At 50.9% G+C, this 14945-nt stretch overlaps 1 protein-coding gene across 1 annotated transcript in view; it reads right to left on the reverse strand.

Moving 5' to 3' along the window:
• The window catches only part of Abat (4-aminobutyrate aminotransferase), a 45585-nt gene extending 31060 nt beyond the window's left edge, over nucleotides 1–14525 (reverse strand). The window contains exon 1 of the mRNA XM_013011638.1: nucleotides 14380–14525. The gene's annotated coding sequence lies outside the window, so the exon portion shown is untranslated. The remainder of the gene's footprint in view (nucleotides 1–14379) is intronic.
• Nucleotides 14526–14945: the final 420 nt, after the last annotated feature.

Below are 14945 nucleotides of genomic sequence, written 5' to 3' on the forward strand. Positions count from 1 at the left end.
CTGAAGAGCTGAGGGACAGCGCCCAGGCCCAGAGTTCAGGCCCCACGACCGGACCCAAAAAAAAAAGTCTTCCAAGGTGACCCTCACTTCATTTCTGCCCAGTACCCCAGGCAATGCATTCTGTAAATCCTCCTAGTAAAAAAAAAAAATTAAAAAAATTCCCTAGCTATCATTAAAAAAAAAAATCCAGTCTAATTTTAAAGGGCCTAGGTCAATTGTGTGCTCTCCCAAAACATCCTTGAAAAAAAAATCCATCAGGGCTGGGTATTGGTGGCTCATGGCTATCATCCTAGCTACTCAAGAGGCTGAGATCTGAGGATCACAGTTCCAAGCCAGCCCAGGCAGGAAAGTCTGTGAGACTCTGTTCTCCAACTAACCACCAGAAAACTGGAAGTGGCACTGTGGTTCAAGTAGTAGAGCGCTCTCCTTGAGCTGAAGAGCTGAGGGACAGTGTCCAGGCCCAGAGTTCAAGCCCCACCACCGCAAAAGGAAAAAAAAAATCCGTCAGGTATATCTGAGGGTCCTTCACATGTAAACCTGTACACAACTAAGTCTACACATGTACACATACAACTGCACTCACATGCCTGGTGGTCAGGGTTCTGTAGCCAGTTCAGCTCTCCAGCTTCAAATACTTCCTCTATGCCAGTCTGCATCATCTCGGAGATGCAGGCATCTGGGCCCATCCTAGAGGTACCCTGGGTACCAACTCCTGCATCAGAAGCCTCCAGAACACAGGCTGGGGTACACCCTAAGAATGCCAATGAGTTCTGAGGACAGGATGGGCTTCTCCACGAGGGAGAAGAAGGTGAAGGTGGACAAGGAATTCAGGAGGCGACGGAACAAAGAGAAACAGAGCTAGAAAAACAGATAAACATAGGGGGAAATAGAACAGTTTTTTTTTTTCTTTCTCCCTGAAAGGATGTTTGGTTCAAGACAGAAAAATGAGCCACGTATTTCAGCCCTTTTGAAATTGTGTCTCCACCTCGGCGCTTCCGGGGTTTTTCTTCCCTAAGTTTTCTTTCTTTCTTTCTTTCTTCTTTAGGGCCTAAGAACTCCTGCAGATTCAGGCTTCCGACCCCTACATGGCTTCTGGGGCCTCCGCCAGTCGTTCAGCAGATGCAGCCACAGCCAGGCAGAGGCGCTGAGAGGGTGTCCAGTCATTTCTAAGACCTTCGGGGCACAGGACCTGCTCCCAGGTCCCGAGAGGAGACCTTGGGGACCCATGACTCTCCCTTCTAGCCCAAGCTAAGGGGTCAATGCCTGTCCACTCCAGCAGAGGCTCAGAAGAGGCCCATTCCAGCCTGGGGAGGACTGGTCGGGGGTGGGGAGTGACACAGCTTTCCGTCATGTGCTGCTCATCAGTTGCCATGACGACAGCAGCAAGGGGATGGGGGAGAGCATCCTCACTGGAGGAGGCTGCAGGAGAACCGCGTTGGTCCTAAATCACCGCCACAGCGTGGCTCCGCTTGAGCGATTGCGCTGTTGCCGGGGCAACCGGTGGGCTCACATCGCAGAGGAAATCTATAATTATTACAAGGCAGATACTGGCGTACGCAGTGCAGCAATCAGCAGGCTAGGACAATCCAACCTGAATCCCCGCAGGGAGAAACATCCACCCTTCACCCCCAGATCTGGAGAGAACAGGCCAAAGGGGACACTGCGAGGCAGATTGTTCATGTGACAGATGGGGAACTTGCAAGCATGTCTTGATCTAGTGACCACAAAAAAAAAAAACAAAACATAGATGATGCTACATGAAATTGGCAATCATCACTATTGAAGACACTTGTCATGAGTTCATTATGGAAATTTCCAATGCATAGCAATGCTGAGTGAAATTTTACAGTGCGTGTACTTGTATACCTGCCTCATAGCTTCTACCATTAACATGTTCCTTACCCACTTTAGTCCATATCCAGCCAATGATCATCAGAGTAAACTGCAGATACCAGCCCTCTAGAATATTTTAGCCTACATAAAATCAATGACTCAGTCAGTTTCAAACAAAACCTCCCAGCAATTTCCTATAGTTCAGACTAAAAATACAGTCTAGGTTTCCATCATTCTGTGTCCATTCATCCATCTGATCTTCTATTCCTTCATCTACCCACTCACCCATCTTACCAATCCATCCATCCATCCATCCATCACCCATCCATTTGTGTTTTTATCCATCCATGAACCCATTGATCCATCCATCTTCCCCTCAACTATCACCTTTTTATCCATCTATCTTATCCATTCATCTACTTTCTTATCCATCTACCCACTCATCCATCCATTCATCCATGCATGCATGCATGCATCCATCCATGAGGAGATCCCATATGTAAAGCTCAATATGTTCTCAGTGAATGTCATTGTCTTCCCTTTACTACATCTGTCTCCTTTCTTGTGCTCAGCCTCTCAGTAAACACAATCAAGTGTATCCCTTTGTTCAAGTTAGAAATGTGATGAGCCTAGAACTAGTAGCTTACTCCTTTAATCCTAGCTAGTCAGGAGGCTGAGGATCTGAGGATCACAGAAGCCAGCCTGGGCAGAAAAGTCCCAGTGAGACTCTTATCTTTAATTAACCAATTAGCCACTCAAATATCCGAAGTAAAGCTGTGGCTCAAAGTGAGAGAGTGCTAGCCATGAGCAAAAGAGTCCAGCTACAGCACCCAGGCCCTGAGTTCAAGCCCCACAACTGACAAAAAAAAAAAATCAAATGCTTAGGAAAAGGGAATCTCCATAGCTTTTTCAAATGACAGACAGTGAGAAACTATTAGAACAGGAGGGAAACTTCAGTGGATGGCAGCTGAATGTATCTAGACATTTAATTGTAAGAAAACAACTATTGCATGACACCACATGTTTGCAGAAAGCCCCAGAGGCACGGCCACATTGATTTGTGTTCAGTTTGCTTCTGAAGGTGTGGAAAGAAGAGCAGAGTCTCCGTATGGACTCTAAAGAAGGACATTCACTTTTCTGGCACCGAACCAGGTCAAATTGGTTTCCAGTTCCCAGGTAGAGAAACTTAAAAGTTGAAAGTAGGTCAGCACAATTAGGAGGTTTCGTGCATTTGTAGCGTAATGTGAAACTTCTCTAGGTAGCTCAGGGACTTCCCAGAATTTCCAGGCTCTGAGTTTCTGTGCGTGGACTGACTGTGGTCCACTCTCGGGCTTTCATTGCCCTACCCCAAGGAATGATGGGTAACCTGAGCACTGTAGTTTCCCCTAGTAATTCTTCCATCTCTATGGAGCAGGCGTGCTGTGTGTTTTGAGAGTTAGCATCACTTCGCATAGGGAAAATGCCTTTGCTTTTAGCACATGAGAAAACAGGGACCAAGAAAGGTAGAAAGGTAGGTCAAAGGCTGGGGATGTGGTTCAGTGGTAGAGTGCTTTGCCTAGCACGCATGAAGCCCTGGGTTTGATTCTTTAGCTCCATGTAAACAGAAAAAGCCGGAAGTGGCTCTGTGGCTCAAGTGGTAGAGTGCTAGCCTGGAGCAAAAAAAGAAGCTCAGGGACAGTGCCCAGGCCCTGAGTTCAAGTGCCAGGATTGGCAAAAAGAAAAAAGAAGATAAAAAAGAAAGAAAGGCAGGTAAAGCTTTCCCTACTCTAGATCTATGTGAACTGAGCTGTCGAAGTCCAGTTTTTCACTAGCTAAGCATCTCATGATGCAATGCCATCTTGCAGGCACGGAAACTGAGGCTCCGGGAGAAGGTTAAGCAGAGGGAGCTCCCTGTGGTCTCGTAGCAGGAGACGGACAGCTGGGCTTTGAACCCAGCTCTGCCTGGCTTGCCTACATTTTTTCTTCCTGCAGAATGACCAGCACAGGCCTTTGGATGCTCTGAAAAAGCAGAGCCAGACAATCTTTCACCATCATTTGGCATGTGAAGAAAATGAAAACTACAGCACGGAAGCAGGCTCTGATCACAAGCACCGCCGGGAGCCAGATGCTTCCCATCGCTGTCTTTTCACAGAAATCTCTGCCTTCTCCTCTCCTCCCCTCCCCTCCGCCCCTCATGGCAGCTCAAGCGGGGAGCTGTCTTTGTAGACTCAGCAACTTTCCTCCCAAATTCGGAGGCAGCAACCTGACACTCATTCCCAAAGGATGTCCCCAGACAAAGCTGAGACTCGGAGACCCAGAGCAAAGAAGTGGACAAAAAGACAAGGACAAACTCCAGTGTCCCCAGGGAACATGTGCTCTCCCTCCCCCCTACACACACACACACACATACACTCTACCACGGGGCCAAGTCTCTGCAGCTTCCTGAACAGCCCTGGATGAGGAATGTGGCTTCCATTTACAGCCTTTCCCAGGTTTAAGATTACCAGCCTGGGTGGATCCTCCCTAGTCTACAATCACCTCGGATGGAATACCTTTGGATTTTCCAAAGATCTCAGCTAAGTAAATCTCTCCTGAAATATGCTCCTTAGCTGGGAAAGCAGCAAATCCCTGACAGGAAGTGTGCGACATTTGTGTGTTTGCTTGGTCTCTTAAGAACTAAGCGACCTCAGCGACCTTTAGCATACCATGTTCAGCAACAACGGTGCACTAAGGGCTTCATGTCCCCGTAGCGGGGTGGGGGTGGGGGTGGGGGTTGGTGGTGGCGGAAGTGAGGGATAAGGGAGTCAGGGGGAGGGATTGTTCTTCTCAACCAACAACCAATACAGATGTGCATTTACAGTATTAGAATGTTCTAAAGTTCTCAGAGCCGGACTTCCTTACGGATTGTACGTAAGGCCTCTAACTCCAACAAAGAACCCGCTCCTACCATCCACTCCACAGAGAGGAAAACTGGGTTCTAGAGATAAACCCTCACTGAACACTCAGAGATCAGGGAACAGAGATGGTTCTCGAACACAGGCCTTTTTTTTTTTTTCTTGGCCTACAGGTTGAAGAAACTGACCCCATCCCAAGCCCACAGCAGAAACTTCCAGAACAGGACCCAACTGATGACTGCAGATGGCCTGACTTGCTGGAACGCAGCCCGAGTCAATCCAGGTTGCTCAGTTTCTGAAGAAACCAGAATAGCGGGACCCAAGACCAGAGCTCCTGCCTGTGAGTGGGCAGATACATGGCCAAGAACACCTGCAAGCCGGGCATTCACTCCACCCGCCTCAGGGTCACCTCGTTCTATCTCCCCAGGAACACTCATCCCCCAAACCTCTCAAGGGACATACACACACACACACAAAGTGGGCCAATCCTGGCTTTCTAGGAGCCTGTGCAACCATTTCCAATTCAGCCTTTCATGGTCCCTCAGCTTCCAAGGCCCTGAAAACGAACAAAGTAGATCTTGTACCCCATACCCAGACGCTGAGGCTTGTCTAGTCTCTCCACATTCTATTGGTTCAGAAGTCTTGACTTTTGTGGGCTGTTGTTTTTGAGACCAGCTGTTGCTGGTTAGGCCAGGCTAACTTCAAACTATGAGTGGCCTGTCTCTGTCTCTCGAATGCTGGGATGCTGTGTGCACTACCCTGACTGGTCCTTGTTGACTGTGGCTTCTACTTCTCCCTTGTCAAGGGCAGCTGGTACTCTGCTGGAATCATCAAGCTGAAATATATTCTTGCTCCCACTGGGGGATGAGAACCCCGAAGCAGAGAGAGTATGGGGGAGGGGACACACAGAGGTGTCCATGCAGCTTGGTGGAAGCACCAGGCTCTGAGTCCTTAGGACTCAATTGTTTTTGTTCGTAAGGCCTGAGCTCTGGCCCTGGGCGCTGTCCCTCAGCTCTTCAGCTCAAGGAGAGTGCTCTACCACTTGAGCCACGGCACCACTTCTGGCTTTTTCTGCTTGTGTGGTGCTGAGGAATCGAACCCAGGGCTTCATGCATGCAGGGCAAGCGCTCTACCACTGAGCCACCTTCCTAGTCCGTGAAGCCTCAGTTTTTCTTTCTAACTTCCAGACGCTATTCTGGGCTTCTAGTCTGAGCTTCCATTCCTTGCCTCTAAAGTCTGATTGGTCTTGTCTCGGTGGGTTGTGATGAGCAGTGAGGGGCACGAATACACAGGAAACTCTGTGGACAGTGGTCCCAGCCATGTTTCGAAAGGCCATCATCAAGATGATGACGAAACAGGATCAGGGGCCTCTGAATGTTTTTTCTTCTTACCTCTTGTTCCCCTCCCCCACCCCCCGAGCCAGCTCAGCTCTGAGCCTTCCTGGAACAGGTCCCTAGGTCAGAACACGTTCACATTCCTCTGTGTGCGGCCCGTGGAGTCCTTTAGAGGACGGCACACTTCGGGGCCAGGCAGCGCGCCAGGCATGCAAATTCTCACGCAGGCAGTCATTTGCACAAATGATCCGTGGCGTGCTCATTTCCAGCCTGTCCCCGCAAACTGTGCTCAGCCTGCAGAGAGCTATTTAGAGCGCTGGACAAGGAGAGAGGAGATGCAGGCTTTGTTCCTACGAGAAAACAGCTCTGCCTTCGACGTGGTGCTTGTTCTTTGGGCTGGTATTCTGCCAACCTTGCACCCCCCAAAGGAGCTTTAAGGTCTTCAAAGCTTTTGATGCAAGGCCAGTACGGTGCGTTCCCTCAGGGAACCTGGGATCCAAGGTGGAAAGGAACTACACACTGCCCACCAGCTTCCCGAAGGACCGACCTTCTTTCTTTCCTTCTTTCTTTTTGCCAGTCCTGGGGCTTGAACTCGGGGCCTGGGCACAGTCCCTAAGCTCCTTTTGCTCAAAAGGCTAGCACTCTACCACTTGAGCCACAGCGCCACTTCTGGCCTTTTCTATTTATGTGGTTCTGAGGAATTGAACCCAGCGCTTCACGCATACTAGGCTAGCATTCTACCACTAAGCCACATTCCCAGCCCCTGAAGAATCTTTCTCAAGTGCTACTAAGATCACATCATTGCCTGGCTTTAAAACCTGCCTACGCATCTCAGAGCCAAGTTCAAACTCATCATCCTGGGTTTACCTGGCAGGTCATGGATTGCTCCTCCTATAGTCCTCTCTCCTCTCCACCTACCTTGTGTTCCACCAGACACCTCCCCACCCTGAGAACTCTGTGTGTGTGTGTGTTAGTACTGTGGTTTTGAACTCAGGATCTCATGCTCTTGCTTGGCCTTTTAGACTCAAACTTGGTCCTATAAAACCAGCCACTTGCTGGATGCCAAGGGTTCATGCATGTCATCCTAGCTACTCATAGGAGGCTGAGATCTGAGGATCACAGTCTGAAGCCAGCCCAGGCAGGAAAGCCTAAGAGATTCGTATCTCCAATTAACCTTTAGAAAATCAAAAGTGACACAGTGGCTCAAAGTGGTAGGGTTTTAGCCTTGAGCAAAAGGGCTCAAGCTCAAAGGCTGAGAGCCTAGGCCCGGAGTTCAAGCCCTATTAACCACACACACACACACACACACACACACACACACACACGCACGTACGCACACATACACACACACACGCACGTACACACACACACAGACTTGAGCCACATCTCCACTTATGGCTTTCTGGTGCTTAACTGGAGATAAGAGTCTCACAGGGGCTGGGAAGGTGGCTCAGTGGTAGAGAGCTTGCCTTGCATGCATGGGGCCCTGGGTTCGATTCCTCAGCACCACATAAGCAAAAAGAAGAAAGCCGGAAGTGGCGCTGTGGCTCAAGTGGTAGAGCGCTAGCCTTGAGCTGAAGAGCTGAGGGACAGCGCCCAGGCCCAGAGTTCAGACCCCACGACCAGACCCCCCCCCAAAAAAAAAGTCTCACAGTCTTTACTGCCCTGGCTGACTTCAAATCACAATCCTCAGGTCTCAGCCTCCAGAGTAGCTAGGATTAGCAGTGCACAGATTTTTCCTACATCCGTGGAATAAATATTATGACTGTCTGCCCACAAAATAATGTGGGGTTATCTGATTCTATCCTTGTTACTTATATTTCTTTCTCTTTTTTTTTTGCCAACTCCTTTGTAACTTGTAGGAAACAAATAGACCTGCAAATTCTGCCTCACTGGAACATTTGCATCTGTTTGCCATTCGCCAACATTTCCTTACTCCAGACATGTTTTCCTTTGAACTAGCAGTCACATCTGCTTAATACACTCGCCATGTGCTTGTTTTCTGATTGCATGAAAGTCCTGATTTATCTCTCTTTTTTTCACCCTCAAGGTTTTCTTATAACAGTTTCTATAAATTCTTTCAGCCTGTTCTTGAGGTCCTCTCTGTCCAAATCAATTTCTTTCTTCCTTTCTTTCCTCCTTCCTTCCTTCCTTCTGAGTTTCTTCCCTGAAACTTCTTTTGTAGCATCCCGAGGGACAAGCACAGGTAACCTCTTTCTACTTTGTTCATAGGCTTGTGCTGTGGGCGGTAGCTAGGGAGATGTCTCTCGGCCATCACACCCAAGCCCCAACACTCTCTTCTTCCACCACCTCTGTCTCTCTCTCTTTCTCTCTCTCTCTCTCTCTACACACACACACACACACACACACACACACACACACACACACACACACACCTCTGTGTATGCAACACATGGAAACCATTCAATAAACAACATATCCTCTTATTTCTCTTTTGGGGAGCTACAACCGGGAATTGAACTCACTGCCTGGAACTTGCCAGGTGGGTACTCTACTACTTAAGCCACGTTCCCAGCCTTTGAACCCACTCAACAAATGAACACCAGATGGCTGAATCTGCCTCCAAATGATAAGTCAGAGAAAGAGGACTTGTTTTCTTGGTCCCACACCATATTCAAGATGGCCATGTTTGGCATCTTACACCCAATAAATACTTGTTTTCTGACACCTTGAAGTCATTTCCTATTTCTCTACTCTTGGAGAACAAAGCTTCAGACTTATACTCTTACACTTCTGTGTACCAGTGCTGCAGTATGAGACCCCCCTGGGCCTCACGTCCCCTTAGGGAATGGATAGTGATCTCTCCAATTCTTGGTCATCGTGTGACCTTGAGCCAGTCAGGGCCTCTCTGGTCAGGTTTCCCCACCAGCAAAACAAGGTCAGCTGAGACATTCCATGAGATAAAGCACAAAGATATAGATGAGCTAATGGTACTTTAATGATGCTGTCCACCTCTTAATGAGATGAAGCTGATGTTAACTCATCAGCAAAGCTAGCAGGACTTAGCTATGAGCCAGAACGGCATAGAGACATGTAGCATTTAAGCTAAGGGTTGGAACCTAGGCCCTGAGTTCAAGCTCTAGTACCAGCACAAAAAGCAAGCAAACAAATAAGCAAGCAAGAGAGGGAAGGAAGGAAGGAGGAAGGAAGGAAGGAAGGAAGGAAGGAAGGAAGGAAGGAAGGTAGGAAGGAAGGAAGGAAGGAAGGTAGGAAGGAAGGAAGGAAGGAAAGCAAATGATCAATGATAGGAATAGGAGTTGGAACAACAGCAGAGAACTAGTTGGATTACTGTGGCGCAAATGGAACTTTGTGTTCTGACTCCTGGAACCTAATCAGTACTTACTCCCCTATTTGTCTCTACTCCACTGCTTGCCTGTGCCCTTGCCAGGAGATCAAAAGTCTCCGAAGTGACAGGTGGTGTGTGTGTGTGTGTGTGTGTGTGTGTGTGTGAAGCCTGCAGGAAAGCTCCACAGGCTGGATCGATGGCCCGTTCCGTACTCTGCCCCCTGCTCCACCATGCCTGCCAGGAGTTTCCAGCAGACAGCCCAATAAGATGGGCCTTCCAAGGACACAGTGTCCTTCAAAAGCTCCTTTGGGACTCATCTTCTACCAAAGGTTCTCCCTGCCCCTCGCTGTCCCAAGCCGGGAAAATCACTTCTCCGCTGAACCTCCGAGTTCCCCTGCCCCCTCCCCCTCTGCCCCACTGTCCCTGCACCCGTCACTGTGGCTGGCTTTCTCCCTTTCTGTAATTCTTTGCAGGACAGAACCCGCTTGCCCCATCTGCTCTTGCGTCCCAAATGCATGGTACAGCACTGGCATGAGCGTCGATGAGCGTCAAGGAGCGTTGATCGAATGTATCCATGTATTTTGTATAGCGGGAAAAGAAGCATCACACACCGCAGAGCATTTGAGCCGTTTTAAGCTATACAGCTCAGGGACCACGTATACACAAATCTGCACCTCCACCATCACTATCTAGCTCCCAAACATTTTATTTATTTATTTATTTGCTGGTCGTGGGACTTGAACTCTGGGCCTGAGCGCTGTCCCTCAGCTCTTCAGCTCAAGGCGAGCGCTCTACCACTTGAGCCACAGCACTACTTCCTGTTTTCTGGGTGGTTTATTGGAGATGAGAGTCTCACTGATTTTCCTGCCCGGACTTGCTTTGAACCATGATCCTCAGAACTCAGCCTCCTGAGTAGCTAGGATTACAGGAGTGAGCCACTGGCACCCAGCTCCAAACATTTTTATTTTATGCTGATACTGAGACTTGGACCTGGCTACTGTGCTTTAGCTTTTTCGCTCCAGACTGGTACTTTACCATTTGAGCCTCAGCTCCACTTCTGGCTTTTTGATGGTTTGTTGGAGATAAGAGTCTCATAGACTTTTCTATTCCAGGCTAGCTTCAAATCGCAGTCCTCAGACCTCAGCCTCCTGAGTAGTTAGGATTACAGGTATGAACACCAGTGCCCGGCTGAAAGAAGTAGCTTCTAAAGTAGTTTCAAGCCTGAGCATTTCTTTGACTCCTAGTGGACGAGGCAGAGCAGACTTCCTGTCATGTAGACACCAGAGCAAGGAGCTGGTGGAAGGGAAGGGCCCAGGCACTGCTGATCATGTTTCCAGGTTAAATGTTAGACTAATAGTTCTCATTGTGGAAGGAGAGTGGGGAGGATTTTTGTCCCTGCCCTGGGAATATTTAGTCATCTGTATACGTTGTCTATCAGTTGAAAGGGGAGTATATAGCCATTATTGTGTGGAGAGAAAGAAGGATGGATGATAGCTGGGCACTGGTGGCTCACACCTATAATCCTAGCTACTCAGGAGGCTGAGGTCTGAGGATCACGGTTCGAAGCCAGTCTGGGCAGAAAAGTCCCTGTGAGGCTCTTATCTCCTTTTAACCACTCACAAACTGGAAGTGGCACTGTGGCTCAAGTGGTAGAACACTAGCCTTGAGCACAAAGAGGCTCAGGGACAGACAGTACCCAGGTCCCGAGTTCAAGCCCCACAACTGACCCAAAAACAAGGATGCTAAACACCCTGCAATACCCCAAATCAGCTTGAAAACCAATGACCCGACACATAGTGTCAATGTGGGGGGAGAAACTCTGAGTGGACCAAGCTTCTAGGTGAGGCCCACCCTCTAAAGACGGCATGTAAAGCTGAGGAGCTGAGACTCCAAGAAGGGCTCCAAGGGCAGGTGGACCAATGGATGACTCTCCACCTGACTTTGCAGTGTGTGGCTCACGCTGAACACTGTTCTGTCTGTCCAGGAAGGCTCACTGTTTCCAGGCGCCTGCGCTTGTTCAACTGCCTTTGCCCTGGTGGACTGTCATCTCCACAGTTTCCAGGTTCTACCTCACGGCGCAGTGGTCCCAACCCCACCAGTTTTATGACGTTTACAAGTGAATTGTGAGTTCAAGCTCCACAATGAGAAAAGAAAAAAGAAAAAGAAATTGTGATCATTGCTTTTACTCATTAGCTGTGTGATAAGTCACAAAGAAGTTGAGATTTCCCACGCTGGGATTGGTGCCACTTGCCTGTAATCTCGGTGATGTAGGAGGTGGACGCAGGAGGATTTGATGTTCAAGGTCAACACAGGCAAAATCAAAAACAAAAAAGGGAAAGTAGAGATGTGGCTCGCATGGTAGAAAGCTAGCCTTGAACAGAAAAGCTCTGGGACAGTGCCCAGGCTCTGAGTTCAAACCCCCAGCATGTGAACTTGCGGTACACACACACACACACACACACACAGGCTGGATGTATATGATAAGTGACAGAACATAGCAAACTCTATAGTCCTGGATTTAATCCCTACGACCATTAAAAAAATAATTTAAAGAAAGGAGCTCCCTAAGATCACACACCAACTGGCCGGGAGACCAATATGTGAACTTGAGCTTTGTTCTCAGCTCTAGGGTAAAACAGTACAGCCATCTCTGCTTGGGAGCTTGGCAGGGGTACAGCAGAGAGAGCCACTCTCAGCACCCCCTTCCCCCGCCCCATTTATAGAGATCTGGTCCCATTGGCAGCCAGTAGTGTTTCAGCTCACTCCTGAACTCAGTGCCTGGGGAAGGGATGGAGTGGCTGGGAGAGAATGGTTCGAGGGTGGAGGGAAGGGGATGTGACTTCCTCCAAGCCTGTCCAAAATTCCTAGAACCAGGTGAGCCATTGACAGCTGCAGTGCGTTCCACTGGAGCTAATTACCACCGACAGCATCTGCGAGCCCCGGTCAGTGTGGATTTTGGAGGACTGCGTGTGTTCACCCAGGAATGGGTTCACCAAGGGTTGGTCTGCGGGGCTGGGATGGGGAGGGGGGATACGGCACTGGGTTCCAGCTCTGTCCCTCCCCAAATACCTCATGTCCAGAGCCAGCCCTTCCTTCTGACAAGTGGGGACGTGGCACCTTGCGGTGTCCACTGTTAATGTTAAGGGGGGGGGTCACAGGCACCCCCAAGGTTTCCTGCAGGAGCCGGGGTGAGTTTTATTACTCACTGGCTGGGTGACCTTGAACAGGTCTCTTCCCTTCTTTATGCCTCAGTTTCTTCCCTGGACAAGGCGTCTCCCATCTAGAAGCTCTTTCAGGTTTGAAGGCTGTGGTAGACGGAACCGTTTGTCCCCCAGATCCCCCAAGGCTGGATCCCTTTTGGCCTTTAGGAAACACAGTACTGCACGCTTCACGCTGTGGTGCCAGCTCTAAACACAATGAAGCAAAATTCCCCTCTGTGGCCTCTCTCTCTTCTATCTCTGTCTGTCTGTCTGTCTCTGTCTCTCTCTTGTTCCCTAAACCAGCCCACGGGAGTCAGGACAGAGCATCCTGCCTTTTAGTCCAGTTTCATCAAAGTGGCAAGGTCCCGCTCTCTTGGCTGGGTGTCCAGGGAATTTCACTGGCAATGGGCACAGGAGTTCGGAGGGAGGGGGAAGACCCAGGGAGTAAACAACAGAGGCCTCTTGGAAGATGGGCCAGCAACTCTTCTCTCTGCACAGACACCCTCTTCTCCAGAATGATGGGCGGGGGGGCAGAGTAAGTACCCTGGCAGGATAATTCTGAACAAATTCCTTTGTATGTGTGGAGGAAAGTGGTGGGGGCTCCCTGCTGGTCCCATTGGCCTGGCTGGCAGAGGCCATCTATGAGCTCCAGAGTTTGGAGGCTAAGCCAGGCACTCCTGGTGCTCGCCCGTCCATAATCCTAGCTACTCAGGAGGCTGAGATTTGAGGGCTGCAGTTTGAAGCCAGCCAAGGCAGTCCGTGAGACTATATCTCCACCAGAAAACCAGAAGTGGCGCTGTGGCTCAAAATAGTAGAGCACTTGCCTTGAGCAAAAGAGCTCAGGGACAGCACCCAGGCCCCGAGTTCAGGCCCCACGACCAACCAAACAAGGAAACAAAGGTTTGGAGGCTGCTGGGTCTCTAGGCCTAGGATCTCAGTCATACAGGCCTTAGCCCTAAACCTTCTGATCTGACTAAACCTTGTCTGGGCCTGTCTTGGTGCAGAGAGGGTGAGGTGGAACTACCAGGTAAGTAAGGCAGGAGAGCTACAGCAGGTAAGGATGGATGGATGGATGGATGGATGGGAGGGCAGGTGGGATGGACCCCGGAGGTGAGATTTGAGTGAAATAATTAGAGCTGAGGGGAAGACCTGGGCAGAAATGGAGGTGGCCTGGATGCTTTGTCCCTTAGGGTGAAGGACCCCGGTGCCCACCTCTTCACAGAAGGAAGAGAGGGGACAGGCCGGGCTTCCTTTCTTGGGGAGACGGCAGCAGCCCTCCTCTCTTCATCTACCTCCAGGAGGGCTGTTTCTGAGGGGCGAGGCGGGTGTGTGGAGGGGCCCCTGTGACTCACAGTCCACCCTGGGATAGCCTGGCTTGAGGGAGGGCCTCGGACTCCATTGTCCACGGGTGGGGGAGGGAAAGGACACTTGTCTAGGAGCCCGAAGACCCCCATCACTCCGCAGAAGCCGAGGGCAGAGATGCAAGAGGCTCCAACTTCCCTTCTTGGAAGCATCACAGTCCAAAGAGACCAGAGCGCTCTAGATACCTGGGGGAGGAGGGAAGGGGGAGCTGGTCCCCACTTTTTTTGGGGGGGCGCCTTTTTCTATCCCCAGGGACAATTCGGGGGGAGGGAATCCTGTCTCCGAGAGAAAAGACTCCCTTAGAAGGGACGAGGAGGGTGGAAGGGAGGGAGGAGATGGGCGTCCTGGTAGGATGGAGGGACCCAGTTTGGGGGAGACGATGCCCGTTATTTTGCTTCCTGGGGGCGGGGAGCCATGACGGCTCCCCTCGGAACCTCCAGCACGCACGCGACCCGGCGCCTCGCCCTTACCTCCAGGCCCCGGCTCGGATCGGGGGCGTTCGGGTGTGTGTGTGGTGGGGTGTAGGGGGGGAGGGATGCTCCAATCCGCGGGTCTCCGATTCGCGGGGTCCGCGCCCTGCGTGCGCTCGCTGGGGCTGCGCCTGGCGTCTGCTCGGCTTCACCCAGCGACTCGCCGGACTCCCAGGCTCCGCCCACCCACCTCGGCCAATCAGCGTCGCCGGCGCTGGCTCTCGCTGGCGTCTCAGCCAATGGGAACGTCCGCTACGGGCCACCGCCCCCGGGGGGGGAGGAGGAGGGGGAGGAGGAGGGCGGGGCGGGGGCAGAGTCCGGGCCTGGGCGCGCGGGATGCGCCGAGGGGTCCCGGAGGAGGGGCTGCGAGGGCCGCAGGGGAAAGGGGAGCGACCGGGAGCCCCGGTTAAGTCGGGTGGAGGCGGGACGGGGGCGGGGGGACGCCTCATCCCTAAAGGCAGAGGATGGCTGTCCAGCCTGGTACCCCCTCTTCCCCTCTCCCGCTGGTCTCGGGGACCCCAGACTCCAAGGCTCAGTAGGACCCAGAAGGTGGAAAGGGGCATCGG

The sequence above is a fragment of the Dipodomys ordii genome, unplaced genomic scaffold (genome assembly GCF_000151885.1).
Source record: "Dipodomys ordii isolate 6190 unplaced genomic scaffold, Dord_2.0 Scaffold14, whole genome shotgun sequence".
Taxonomy (NCBI): domain Eukaryota; kingdom Metazoa; phylum Chordata; class Mammalia; order Rodentia; family Heteromyidae; genus Dipodomys; species Dipodomys ordii.